General features: G+C 38.5%; 1 long non-coding RNA gene across 1 annotated transcript in view; it reads right to left on the bottom strand.

The window, feature by feature from the left end:
- The window catches only part of LOC149867342 (uncharacterized), a 196,022-nt gene extending 181,331 nt beyond the window's left edge, over positions 1-14,691 (bottom strand). Inside the window, exons 1-2 of the long non-coding RNA XR_016441624.1 lie at positions 14,602-14,691; positions 13,745-13,838 (exon numbers count right to left, since the gene is read on the bottom strand). This is a non-coding gene — a long non-coding RNA (uncharacterized LOC149867342). The remainder of the gene's footprint in view (positions 1-13,744; positions 13,839-14,601) is intronic.
- Positions 14,692-14,899: the final 208 nt, after the last annotated feature.

The raw sequence follows: 14,899 nt of genomic DNA, 5'->3' as shown, positions 1-14,899 counted from the left end.
AGGTTAAGTCAGAAACCTTACATTACAAAATGAGGCATTTTGGGCTACAAGACCATTTCCTTTCCTATGGGGTGTAACCCCCCTGTCAAGTAATCAAGAACTCATCAAATCAAGGTTAAAAAGCAATATTTACCACCACAGCTGAAGTGTGCCAGTCTTTTCTGAGTGCCTCAGTTCAAAAAAATCTTGAGTATAGCAGGTCTGTCACTATGGAGAGAATGGTATAGAAGAGCTACCTAGGCATAGATTGGATGGAAAGGATGCAGCCATCTAGGACATAACCATCTGGAAGTAAATGAAGACTAAAAGATAGTTAAAAATTGTTTAGATTACAGGATGAAATTAAGACGAGAGAATTTGTACTGAGCAATGAATGACCGTAAAGTCTATTAACACTGTGAAACGTAATTGAGGGACAGAGCAGAAAACCCATCATTTGGTATTTCCAAGAATATTCTTGGCAAAACATTAGAATATGTACTTTAGTAACAGGAGTAATATTTAGTAATATGCGAAGTAACAGGAGTCGAAAGTCGAAGAAAAGACATTAAAATCATTGGATCTTTAAATTATAATAAAGGAAATTCATTTGTCCAACAATACCAGCAGGCAGTAAGAACACTGCTTTGTTGCATCTATAAGAGGTAATTGTCACCTCTGTTTCCCATAATTCTTAATTCATCTTTACTTGTCATTCAGTCTCCTCCAAAACAAACATAATCTAATGGGTTAGGAAGAACATGTGGAAAACAAACGCATGCAAGTTCTGCTTCTGGGGAAAGGTTCATGAGAAAAACTTTTAGGATAGATACTAGTTTTATTTACTTCTTAAAACCAAAAATAGGGCATAAAGTGAGAGTGGGGGTATCATAGACAGAATAGAAGCCTGCTAGCCATTCAAAGGATTTAACACTAGTGATTAGATTTCTACATCTCCTGAAGACTGTTCAACTAGTATCGATATGAGCCTCTAGTAATCTACCCTGTGGTAAAACATGCATAATACAGTTCCTCTTCATTTCTATTAAATTTGGAGTGCTTTGTGGATAAAGTTTATGATGTACCGCAGGAGAGGGATAAATGGAAAAATAAATGATTTATAGACAAAAAATCTATGATTCTATAAATCTAAACACCACAAAATGTTTAGTACTGTGGGGCTTAAAACTAAGAGAATCTTGAAAGATTTTACCATGTTTAAGTGACAAACATAGAAATAACAGCCATGGAATTAAAATATCCCATGCCTATTTATGGAATAAATATAACTTCATACAACATAGAAATTCATGTACAGCTCCTGAAAAGTAAGTGATGGGATATTCAGCAGCTAGTCAACATGAATTCAAAGCTTTGTATGTTCCCAAGCATAATATTCATGAACCCCCTAGAGCCCTTGTTTATCACTTTTTCTCTATTCACGTCACTTCCATAAGGAAAAATTTAATTTTGGTCCATGTGATGTATTCATGGACTGAACTCATTTTCCCTGTGGTGCTGCCTAAATTAAGCTTGAACTCCTTGTTAACTCTTTTGTTAGCTGTGGTAATTGCTATGTCTCTGGAACTGTGTAGGGTGAAGTTTTAATGCTCACGGCAATGGCAATTTTTTGTCCATTTTGAAATAACATTTTATTAAACTGTTCCAATCATTGCTACATTCTTTGAGTCCTGGTAAGCCAGATGGAATACTTTCCCTATAATTTTATTTAAAAGAAACTTGAAAAAAAATGGAGTTTTACTGGTTTTGAACATCAGAAATTTAGCATCAGCTATATTTTATGAAAATATATGAGCTTTCATTTAAGTTGTACTAGATAGCAGTGACTGTACGTATTACAGTCCTACACAAATAAATACCAATCCTTGGTAACTTTCTCAAATTAAGGTATTACCATCCCTATCTTCCACAAGTCTGGCAGCCCTGGGCAGAGCAGTAGGTGCTTAGTGGGAAAATACAAGTAAGAAACCACTGTGTGAAAGTAAAGGGGCTGACTGACAACATAGAGAACCTCTAGAGGGGAAAGGGCTGTGAAAGGTGAGGAGGGACAAGAGAGTCAAGAAATGTATGTTTAAAATAGGGATGAAGGAAACTTTTCAATTGCCCTTACAAAAAATTAGTCAATATTCACCAAACTATATGCAAAGAGAAAATCTGTTGTCTTATGAAAATCTGTTGTCTTATGAATGGGCCTTATTAAGCACAGAGCTAAGGTCTAATTTAAACTGTGGCGCTGTTGGCAAAATCTGTATAATTCATAGACAGAGAGAAGGTAATCGATTAAAAGCATAAATAAGGAGCAAGAACTATTTTGCACCTTTCAGTGTGGTTTTACAAGTGCATATGCCTGCAATAGTTCCCCTATCACAGAACAGACTGAGGCATCCCCAAACCTGTCCTTTTTCTCTAATGCCATCATATCATTGTATGTTAGTTCAACAGCTAAACCTTGATTATTGTTTATTCAATCATAGGATTGTAGGGTTGGAAAGGCCCTTACAAGGTCATCCAGCCCAACTCCCTACTGAAAGTGGGATCATCCCTGACTAAACCATCCTAGCCAAGTGTCTGTTCAACTGCTTGCAAATTTTCAGGGATGGAGATCTTACAACTTCTCTAGGTTGTCCATTCCAATACTTGACCAGCCTCATAGTCAGAAAGATCCTCCAACTTAAATTTCCTCTGCTGCAGCTTGAGGCCATTGTTCCTAGTCCTATGATTTATGGCTACATCTCCATCCTGTCTATAATTGCACTGTAGGTATCTGAAGACTCAAATCCCCTGTCAGTCTTACCTTTTCCAGACTAAATACATTTACCTCTTTCAGCATTCCTTGTAAGTCATATTTCCCAGGCCTCTTGTAATTTTACCTACTTGGATCAACAATGAATGCATCTAAAAGCATGCACATGCACATACACACTCACACAAATATACATGCTGAATTTCATCTCTTGAAACTGAAAAATACTATTATTAGGAATCCTAAAAGTTTTCTCTCTTTGCAATGAGTTTTTCAGATGCTCAGTATGCCAGAAATATTCTCTTGTGGGTGCTGTTTTGTGGTATGACAGAGGATTTTCTAAAGATTTCCAACATTCTTATGAGCTTTTTAAAGTTCAACAGTGCTTTAACAAAGTCACTCTGTAAATTCCAAGCTGCTTGTGATAAGTAAGGGATTCTACAGACTTGGAAAGCAGTGAAACAGAGGAGGATCCAAAAAAATTGAAGATTTCAATGGGTTTTGATTCTTTTGATTCTTTGTGCAAATGTCTTCACTTATTACAGACAAGTCAAAATGGTAGCTGGGAAAACAGTAGCTTGACATAATGGTGAAAATAAATACACATACATGTTTAATTTAAAGTTATGCATGGCATGCTTGTGAGCATGGTATCTGAAGAAACTGGGAAAGTATTATAAATGTCTGTAGATCTACATTTTGCTAAACAGTAACTATAGCTTTTTGGAAAATGTTAAAAATAAAAAACTATCAGAAAGCATGTGTGTGCAAATGCAAGCTCAAGAAAACTCCACAGTTAGCCTCCAAATCTCTGAATTTACATAGGAGACACCCAGGCCAGAATGGAGATACATAGGGGAAACCAAATCTGTTCCAATATGCCTATCCACTAACTTTTCTGTATCCTCCAAAAGGTCACTCTGTAAGATTCATGTGATATTTTGGTAAAATAAAATTGGGTGTTTCAACTAATGCTTCTGAAGCTTTTTAAGAATCATAAAATCAAAGGACCAGAAGGGATCTGTCAGATCCTCAATGGGCAGGAGGTTACTGGGCTCAAATGAGCTCAACGAGTTGCTTGTCCAGCCTCCTCTTGAACACCTCCAAGGATGGTGACTGCACCACCTCTGCTGGGAGCATGTTTCAGATTCTAGATACCCTTACAGAAAAGAAGTTTTTATTAATGTCTAAACTAAATTTTTCCCCAAGTAGTTTGTGTCTGTTGGTCATTGTCCTCCCTGAGGGTGCCTTTCTGAAAAATTGCTCCCCTACATCTTGGTGTTTACCCTAGACATACTTCTAGGCAGATATCAAGTCACATCTCAGTCTTCTCTTGCTCAGAATGAACAAACCCAGTTCCCAGAATCTCTCCTCAGAGGGCCTATCCTTCGCAGAGCCATCCCTAGGGGTGTGTGGGTCATGGGGCAAATCATCCCGTATGGGTCTGGGAGGAGAAAAGTAGGAAGGTCAGGAGGGTGCCGAGTGGCCAAAGCACAGAGCTAGCAGTGCACAGTGGCCACAGCAGCGCCTTTATAGCACTGTTCATGGGACTCCCCAAAGCGTGGGGCAGTCACCCCAATTCACCTCTGCCAGGAATGGCTCTGCCTCCAGGCCCTTAATCTTATGAGTGGCCCTTCTCTGTACCCTTTTGAGCTTATCCACATCCTTGCTGAAGTGCGGTGCCCAGAACTGGACACAGTACTCCAGCTGTGGCCTCACCAATGCTGGATAGAGGGGGAGGAGCACCTTTCTGGATCTGTTCTCAACACACTGCCCGATACACACCATAGTTCTATTTGCCCTGCTCATGACTTCATCGCACTGTTGGCTTACATTCATCTTCTGGTCCATTGTCACCACTGGGTCCCTTTCAGGTGCAATGCCAGACACTGGCCCACCACCCATCATATAGTTATGGTGAAGATTCTTCCTACCCAGATGAAGGACCTGGTACTTGTCCTGATTGAACCTCACGTGATTGTGTTCATCCCATAGGACCAATCTGTTGAGGTCATCCTGGATCCTTACTCTATCCTCAGATGTGTCGGCATTTCTGCAAACTTAATCAGCCACTTGGTCTCATCCGCAAACTTAATCATTGCACTTTCCAAAAAAATCATCCAAGTCATTGATAAAGATGTTAAAGAGCCCAGCCCCAAGCACTGATCCCTGGAAGACACCACTGGAGACAGCCCTCCAGGATGAGGTCATCCCATCGATTACAACTCTCTGGGATTGGCCCCTGGACCAATTACTAGCCCACCTCAGTGTAGACTGGTCTAGATCAGTACCCTTCACCTTAATTGAAAGGATCTGATGGGAAACAGTATCAAAGGCCTTGCTGAATATCACTTTCATCTTATTACAGGGTTGGAATGTTATAGCTATAATGGTCCAGGAAACATTGAAGAAGCAAAGGGGCTTTTTTGTTTGCTTGTTTTGTAATAAGTAACTGAAACTCCAATAAGACTGTGTATTTTCTTGGTATACGAAACTACTACCATAGAGAGAGGCAGCTTCAACAAGCTGAAATATGTTTAAGGTTACTGAATTTCTACTTAGTTTAAGGTTACTGAATATCTGCTTAGTTGGGTGAATGCTACTATAGAGCATATAGGGGTTCTTAAATACTATATTTGATTTTAATAGTTTTATATTATTTATATATCAAATAATCTTTAGGATGTGCTTTCTGATCAAAGTTATAGTATACCTTTCAATTGTGTCAGAGCTCTGGAAGTAAACAGAACTGTTGTGTAAGTTAGCAACTTAGTTCTATAAAATGTATTTTAGAGTTTGTTGCGAGATATATGATGTGAGAGATTTTTTAACTGTGTTAGCAAAAGAACTCCTAGAATTGGTACAAGCAGCATCCTCTTTAAGGAGTTTTGCCAGTATAGTAGTAACAGTAATTATGATTGCATGATTGTACAACCAGTATGGTGTCTAAACAGAAAAGAAAAAAAAAAACATAATTGCAATCAAATTCAAATAAACTTTGTGCTTTTTCTTGCTGAACTAAAAATCAACCCAAACATTTGCTGTCAAGTAACTTTTTTCATCTTCAATATTTACTCAAAATTAATTTTGGGGCTTTTCAAGAAAAACAAAAAGGAAGAGGGTGATGCTGACCACACCTCAAAGTGACAGTACTTGCTAAAGTATGCCAGATCCAGGTTTAATTCCAACTTCTTCCAGGAGATATTTGCTTCCCCATGTCTCTGGAGAATGCTCTAACCATAATGCTATGCTATACTGTATGCTGCAATAGGTCTGTAAGGCTAGAAAGAGAGATATCACACAAATTATTACTGGCATTTGTGGAGCAACAAAGGGACACCTATTTGCTTTTGCTTTGAGCTGCCACAATACTTTCTATGGCAGCACAAAGTTGAAAAAAATGCAATATCTGTGTCCATCCTCAGTCTCCACTTCTGAAGAGATTTAATTTCTTAAATATTGATTCAGCTACAAAGCTAGTAAGAATGGAGGATAAGTGGGTGGTCAGGGCACTCATTTACAACATCTGGGTCCCAGTCCCTGCTCCAGTAAATGCTTAGTCTCCTAGGTGCTTCAGTCTTGGATTATTAACTTCTACAGTTCCCATTTCAGTCACTGTAATGCCACTATAGATTTTGCCTCATATGATATTAAAAATAATTCATTTGTCATATTCATACATTTAAGTTAATTTATGAAACAATTTCACTTGCTACCAATAAGCAACATGTAGATTTCCTTACCTAGACAGGAAGCAGAAAGACTAGCCAACTTGATTCTGCACCAACTTATTTAGAGAAGTAGCATCATAACTTTTCATCTACCAGTTTATTAGTTATACATGCTGACTTATACCTGTAGAATAAAACACCTCAGTAAAATCAGTGTTATGCACCTTATCTACCTCTGTAAACCAGTGGTATTTTCAGACTAAAGTAATTCACAAACATACTATATTTGTTCTTGTGAAACAAATATTGGATTTCAATTATTTACATTTAGTGATTAAAAAGAAAAATTAAATTACATCTGCAGCACCAGAAACTAAACAAACAACTTACAGTGTTAACACCCACAATATGTCTTTTTATAAAGGGGGGGGGGACCATAGGTAAAACAATTTCTGTTGACATTTTTCTATTAAATGAGACAGTGATAAACACAGAGTGGTTCTGTCTTGAAGTACTAACATACAGTACATTAATGATGGCAACTGCACAACTAATTTTAAAATAATCCTATTTCTTCATTTATCTATATATGCATATGTGTATGAATTTGTGCATATAAAATAGTAAGACAAATAGTAATTTATTTAGATTTTGAATCATAATAGAATTATATCTAGTAAATAGAAATAATAGAGCACTGCTGATGGGTATTAAACTGACAAGTTTTGTGAATGAAGCTCCTTCTCTTTAGCGGGCATAGCCTCATGAGTGCTTTTTCACAGTTCCTACCAATATTCTCCAATCCTAAATTGGAAAGACCTTAGGGCAAGGAGATAATTGAGTCTCCATGCTCATTTAACCTGTGACTTCTTCCTTGGGTCTTCCAATAAGGGCAACTGTTATAATGATGATTTATGATATGGACGTCAGTCCATTAAGAACATGATCAATCCCATAAACTCATTTCGTATTGAAGCCTATAGGAGTGTTATTTGTTTGTTTAAATTTCTTAGGTTTTTGAGCCCAAGGTTATTAACTTCATATCACTGTTATTCTAGTGAGAATATATATAAAAGACTTCCTACATTGTGATTTTAAGACTTTAACTGATTTAATCCCATCATCATAAGTAAAAACAGGATATCTTCTAATACTTTCCTTTCTGATTACAAAGGCCATTGATTGCCTAAATGAATAGGAACAATTATTGTTCTGCAGGTATATTGTATAAATGAGCACAAATGGACGATACGCTGTTGCTCTAAAGTGACATAGAGTATATAACAGTGGGCACATCTACATGTGCATTAATGTGTTTTTCCTAACACGCATTACATTTAGTACCTCCATTGTAAGGTACTAAATTAATGTGCATTAGGCTGCACTAACGTGCAGGAATGCAAGTGCATGCTTTTTAGGTGATGGTTAATGCACAGTAGCCTATTTTACTGCTCTTTAACGTAATACCATGCTTCTTACATTTTGCTTTAATGTGCAGTAAAATAGGCTACTGCACATCAAAGCACACATGTAGATGTGCCCAGTGTATTGTAGATTCCTAAATTAGCTCAACCCAGCACAGCTAATTAGCCTTGTTAAGTAATCACACTAATATAGCTACACTAGTTCTGGCTTCCTTCCTTTCCTTTTTCATGTCCTTGTGCATCAAGGAATTTAGCAGAATTCACAGATGTGTTGGACTCTGACACAGCCACTTCTGCTGGGACTTTGAACTTGGAACTGCTGGTTTGCCAACTATGCAAGTTTCTGCACCAGTCCAGCCCTGCTTCTGACTTATGAGCTAGCACCCAACTATGACATCTCATCAGGCATTGTCCTATACTGATTAGCTATAGCTTTACATCAGGCCTGTATGGTATAGCAATTTCTGTTTAGGGATGTATTTTTTTTCATAGAAATATCTGTATCAAAATAGTTTACTTCTCTCACTGAACCAACATAGGCTATACTCTAAACTAAACTCTGGGTATGTCTATACATGCATTTACTCCCGCCTAGATTTACTGTGCAGTAAGGTACTGAATGATGGGCAGGTCTACACATCACTGTACAGCAACGTTCCTACGGTGCTGTACTTTAGCCCTTCCTTTTGGCTCTCTGATCAGGGTACAGGGCTTAGAAAGAACTGTAGGGGTGGGGCAGGTACCATCCCCCTGCCCCAATCTGCTGTGGGGCAGCTAGCTACTAGCTTGCTGCTAGCTGCACCACTGATGCATCAGAAAAGGGGACCTGCTGCACCCCTGCAGCTCTTTCTAAACCCTGTGCCTCAATCACCCAATTGGGGCATGGGGCTGGGATCTGCCCCTGACCATGACAGCTCCCGCATGCTGTGCATGGAAGTCTGCTTGCACAGCCTGGAGCTGGCTGGGGACTGCCTGCAATACCCCTTGGTGGACAGCTGCCTGTGAGCAGATTTGCCTCCTCACCAGGCATCTACACATGAGCTACAGTGCTATTACTAATGCTGAGTAAATTTGCTACTTGCATTTGCAGGTAGAAAATTTACTCAGGATTGGGGAGATTAACTGTGAAGCAAGCATGTGCACATGCAGACCCACCATAAACTGTGCCAATTCACTGTTAAACATCTCATGTAGACATGCCCTGAGTCTACATTAGAAAATTTGCCAGTATAAAAGATTTCATGTTGTAATTCTATTATTGCTGTAATACCAACTTGTTTATTATGCTGTCCTTGTTACTTGTTCTGGTCAAACCTTATGAAGAATGTTTTGCATTTGAAAGCTTGTCTGAATCTTTTCCAACTATTATACAGTTGGTTCAATAAAGGGTATCATTCTAAGAAGTCTGTGCCCTTCACATAATATTTGGATCATCATGGCTACAAAATTACCCTTACACTGAGTATAAGAGAATCATTTTGGAAATTATATTAGTATATAGTAGTCAGACATAGGGACATTATACAGACATAGGAACATAAGTAACTTTCCCACGTATGTCAGCGCTTTCTTTTCAACTTTTTGAAGTCTTTTGCTATACAGAAGTCCTACCATGTTTATTTAACCATTTTCATTGCCCGTCTCACAACCCTTTTAGTTTTTACTAGTATCTTGTGAACAGATGCCAGGCCCCTGAATCTGTGAATTTAATCCTAACTTGTCTTGGTTTTCCTATAATTTCAGTGGCAGGGTTAATATTAGCTGTTACACTCAGTTGTGCCTGTGTGTTAAATGCAAGAATATTATAATGCGATTTGGGAATATGACAGGCAAAGTGAAATAGATTTTTTTTTCCAGTGGTAGCTGCATAAGAAATAAATTTGCAATTAAAGGTTTACTGCTCATGTATGATATTAAGTTTTGTTATACTGCTCACTCATATTTCTCTCTTTTTTTTTTTCATTTTCATGCATACAAAGTTGCTATGCCCCAGGGAGTCACTGTAAATGAAGTGAATTTTTATTATTTTTATCTCAATAACTATTCATATTAACTGTATTTAAGAAGTGGCACATATGCTTTAGAAGAAAAGATTTTTTCCAGCATGCATTCTCTCAGTTGAAACTTAAGTCTTTTTTTCAGATTCCTTAATGGATTTATTTTTAATTCTTCAGATTGGTCTTCCAGTGAAATAAATATAATGAAGCCAATTGCTAATAGAGATTTTCCACTTCTATTAGGTTGAACTTTCTTCCCAATACATATTTTTTTCATAAATCTTTTATTAACTTAATCATAAATATCAGACTGTATAGATATGAATGGGTCATTGTGCAATAAATTCACACTCTGAACCCATATTCCTGTATAAAGAAATTATATGCAACATGGTTATAACAGGAATGGTTGGAATAACAGGGTTATATCAAACCCTTAACTAATGTACTGGCTAAAGATTTTTTTAGTTTTCTTCTCCGTTTCCAGAAATGTATCTCCTCTCCAGTCCATCCTGAGCTCAGAAGTAGATATTTAAACTAATTAATTTAAATTAATGTATATAGTTATTTCTACCTTAGAGATAGGTATATGTGTGTACATACTTATATTGCTAGTTATTGTTTTGCTAATTATTATACAACTATACTACTCAGAACCAATCATCTTAATTTACTGATGTTTTCAAAACTAGCATTCAATTTAAATGCACATACCTTTGGTCTGCCTCCCCCCCCCCCCCTTTTTTTTTCCAGCTCACATGCTGCCATAAAGATTTCCAAGGAGTTCTATATATCCTGCATAATGCAGTGGAGCATGTGAACTAGCCACTGGTAAGATAAACTTGTCATTACATGAAGTATGCAGAGTAAAAGGTAACACATTCCATATATATCTCAGTATAGGGTCTGGCCTTAAAAGTTCATAGATGCAAAGTTCTGCCTGGTTCTAGCAACAACAATGAATTTGGGCCTCACAGGTTTGGATCCTTCTTTTTTCTTCTCCTTCTCCTTGTTCCACTAAAAGAAACTTTGTAAACTAACTTCTCTTTTTACTAAAAATAGAAAGAGTTCATTCACTTCAAAGTCATTACATATCAGGATAGTAAGTGGCAGCAAATCCCTGAAGAGTGCAGTTACATGGTCACACACCCCACTTCCCCAGTGTACCTCACATGCTGGTGGCTCCAGTTCCCTTAAATCCTACATGTCTGGGTCCCTTACAGAGTTCAAGCTATAGTTGTATCCCTGGGCTGGAATGGGACCAAGTAAGGAACATGTGAGGAAGGTGGAACCCAGCTACTCATACTACTGTCCCTGGTGGGCCAGGCATGGAGGAAGTCCCAAGGATGCTTCTACTCAGATACAGCAAAGAGCTACAGAGAGGGGAGTTACAGGATGCTGATATCAGCAGCGGCACACAGAGTGCCAGGCTTGGTAGCAGTGGGCAGGCCTCTGCTCTCTGTCTTCTTTGAGTTTCACCTGCTGGCCTGAGGACTCCAGCTGTGGGAAGCATCTGTTTTGAGTGCCAGGCTGGGCTGGAGATGGAATGGGTAATGGGCAATAGCATAACTGTTTGGGGATAGTACGGGTAACTTTCCCAGGCCCCAAACCGGGATGTGCTCGGGTGGGGGATAAGAAAAAAAGGGTTGCTGCTAGCAGCAGTTATGTTTGTGCTCATGAATGCAAGCTGGAAGTCACTGCTTCTGCCTTGCCCTAAGTGCAGGCAGTGTCCCAGCACTGCTGGTGCTGAGACCTGTCAGGGAAAAGAGCCTTACCTACTGGAAGGACTCCGAAAGTCCCCAGCAGCTGCTACTGTGGTACAATCTGTCTGCCAGGGTGGGGCTTCAGCCACCCCTGCAGCAGTGGTCACATCTGCACCGATATTTTTAAAATTCCTAGATCCACCCATGATAGTAAGTGTATTCTCTTTCAGGAAACACGCTACATCAAATCTATTTCAGTGTAAATAATTAAAATCCTCTTAGGAAGCACTTCCTCTAGCATTAAAGTGCAGGTGTTTTATTATTTTTGTATATTTTTTAAAGTTTCTCCATCTTGGATATGAGATACTAAATGTTTGGAGAGTGTGTTCTTGGAGACACTATCATTGTAAAATATTTTGGATCAACCAGTTAAATTATCAAATGGTAGGATGCCACCACTGGTAGGATTACTAACATAGGCAAAACACCCACATATATTGGAACTTGGCTGGACTTGAAACAGTACCTTGGACAATTGAGCTTCATGGCAATGTGAAGGTTAGCTTAGGAAGATAAGCAATTCCATGCACGGGTTTCACCCCTACATGCAATCTAAGAGTTAGGGGTGGGGGACTTCAAACACTATAGCCAATAAACTTTACAATGACTTGCATTAACTTCAAATGGCACTGGATCAGGCCCCTAAATACCAAACAAGTAGGCAAAAGGATTCTTCAACCCAACCCTTTTGTAATCATCTGAATAATGCCAATTAATCTTAGTGCCAGCCCCAAACATTAATCAGACCCTGAAAAAAACATGATATCAACTTAATTTTTGATATAAAAAATATAATATGAGATTTTTTTTGTTTGTTTGCTTTTTGACATTGGTATTTCAACATTCTGGGTGCAGTCATGTTATATTTTCAAGCTTTCTTCTGGTAACTGTGAGGGTAAGAAACATCTCTGTACATAAAAATGTCACCTAATCTTACAGAATCACTTGTAAGTTGAAACTCAGGCATTTGGTAATGACAAAAATATCAGAAAATTAATGATAAAACCACAAGAGTTAGATAAAACAGCTTTCTATTAAAATGTGTGTCAGTATTTGGCCATAAAAAGAATGGAAATGGAAATTTCTCTGAGAGCAGCTATTCAGAAACGTGTCTAGAAATTGTGGTACAGTTTCTATCAACTAATGTTTCTCCAGCAGGTTAGTTGTAATGCTATGGAAGGTCATAAGAAGCAATTAGAGGGGTGGCAAAGAATTCACAATTTTATTATAATCCATGACAAGGAAAATGTTGCCCTTATCCATTAAGGTTACCCATGCTCTCTGTCAACTTCTTGCAACTCCCACACAAAGTAATTACATATGTTTTATCATTGTTACCATCAAAGCATATTTTTACTGTTGCTTTTACAGTAAACATGAGGGGGCTGCAAAAAATGTAGATTTTGAAAATTGCTTTAGAAAAAAGTCAGATTTTGTTGTTGTTTCTGCTATAACAAAAATCTATTTTTAAGGCAATTTGTTCATTGATTTACTGCCAATTCAAAATGCAATATATACATTTCTTTAATCATGCATGATATTTTTAATATTGGGCATCATACTTTTTTGTAATTACAAAAATAAGACAACTCCCTCCCAATGAAAGGGTTAAGAGATGTGTGAAAGAGTTGCAACAATTGGCCGATCTGTTAGAAAAGTGGTTGAAGCCACAGGAGGTATCCAAGGTGGAGTTATGTGACCAGATTCTATTGGAACAATTATGAATAGATTTAGAGGAAAATACCCAATGTTGGGTGCAGTGTCATTGAATGAAGTCATCGGCAGAAGCATTATGCTTAACCGAGGATTTTGATAGTGCTCACATGGATAACTACTGAGAGAAAGCCCAGAACTCCTCAAGTTGGACAAGAGAATGAACAAAAGGAACTTGAGAAGGGAAGAGACCAACTACAGTATGTTTCAGGTGTGGGAAAATTCGACATATTGCAAGGGAGTGTGCCAGTGACCCTCAACTGGGTCCACGATCTAGGGAAATACCATTCAAAACCCAGATACACAGAAGTGAGAGGAGTAACAACAGGCAGGTGGAGATGATGGACTGCAGCATTGGAGAAACACGTTGGGAAGCATCAAAGGAAAAACCCATTGTGTGGATCTGAATTGGAGGGAACAAATGCATGCTTACCTCAATTTAGCCAGCTATTACTGCAAGTTCATACCACATTTTGCCAAGATAACCACCCTCTTGACCGACTTATTAAAAGGACGAGGCAATGAGCCTATAAAATGGGAAGAAAAACATTTAGAAGCTTTTTGTAGGACTCAACAAGCTTTATGTAATGACGCAGTCCTTCATACACCCAACTTCACCCGTCCTTTCATTTTACAGATGGTTGCATGAAGTTATGCTGTGGGCGCTGTGTTGACGCAGAAGGTAGATGGGATAGAACGGCCAATTGCCTATGCTACTCGGAAACTTAACCCACCAGAACAAAGGTATGCCACTATTGAACGTGAGTGCCTAGCGATGAAGTGGGGAGTAGAATATTTTTGGTATTATCTCCTGGGCCGTAAATTCAGATTGGTTACTGATCATGTGCCCTTGAAGTGGTTAAAGGCAAGGAAAAGAGATAATACACGAAATACCAGATGGGCATTCGACTTACAACCATTTCACTTTGATATTGAATACAGGCATGCCAACATGGTACCAGACTTCCTATCTCGATGTGATCCTGGTACCCAATCCCTAGAGGCGTTGAATACTCAGGAAGATCCGAACTCTCTCCGCATTGATGATCAAGATAAACAACAAAAGGAGCCTAGTGGCGTCTTAAGGGGGAAGGTGTGTGAAAAAGTAAACAGCAACATGGCAAAAAGAGCTGGAGAACGCCGCTTCTGGAGCTATTACCATATTAGGATAGAAGCTCTGGGAAAAGAAAAGAAAGAGGAGAAAGGAATCTTAGAAAGGGAGAAGAAAGAAAGAGTGTCTGAAGGAGAAAGTGAGGGAGAAATAAGATTTCCAGGAGATAAGACACTTACCTCAGGATTTTTCTTGTCACTGGAGAGAGCAGAGCTCTGAGAAAGAGGGACGGATTCCTGAAGAGGCCCCGGAAATGGGGATGGCAGCTGCGCTGAAAAGTAGACAAACAAACCAAAAAAAAAAAAAAGAGTGAATTGACTCACTCCCACAAGTTTAATGAAAACAACTGAGTGCTGACCACAAGGATTGAAGGCTTGCACCAGATGACATACACTCAGGATAACAAAAGTAAAGAGTGAAAAATAACAAGGCTTGAAGAGAAAAGCCTGCTCTAAAAAAGAAAAAAAAAAAAGGAAA

This window comes from Crocodylus siamensis, chromosome 4, assembly GCF_052110815.1.
Source record: "Crocodylus siamensis isolate JL-2025a chromosome 4, ASM5211081v1, whole genome shotgun sequence".
In the NCBI taxonomy this organism is placed as follows: Eukaryota; Metazoa; Chordata; order Crocodylia; family Crocodylidae; genus Crocodylus; species Crocodylus siamensis.
The sequence above is the reverse complement of the archived record's forward strand: the minus strand, read 5'-3'. Positions and strand labels throughout refer to the sequence as shown.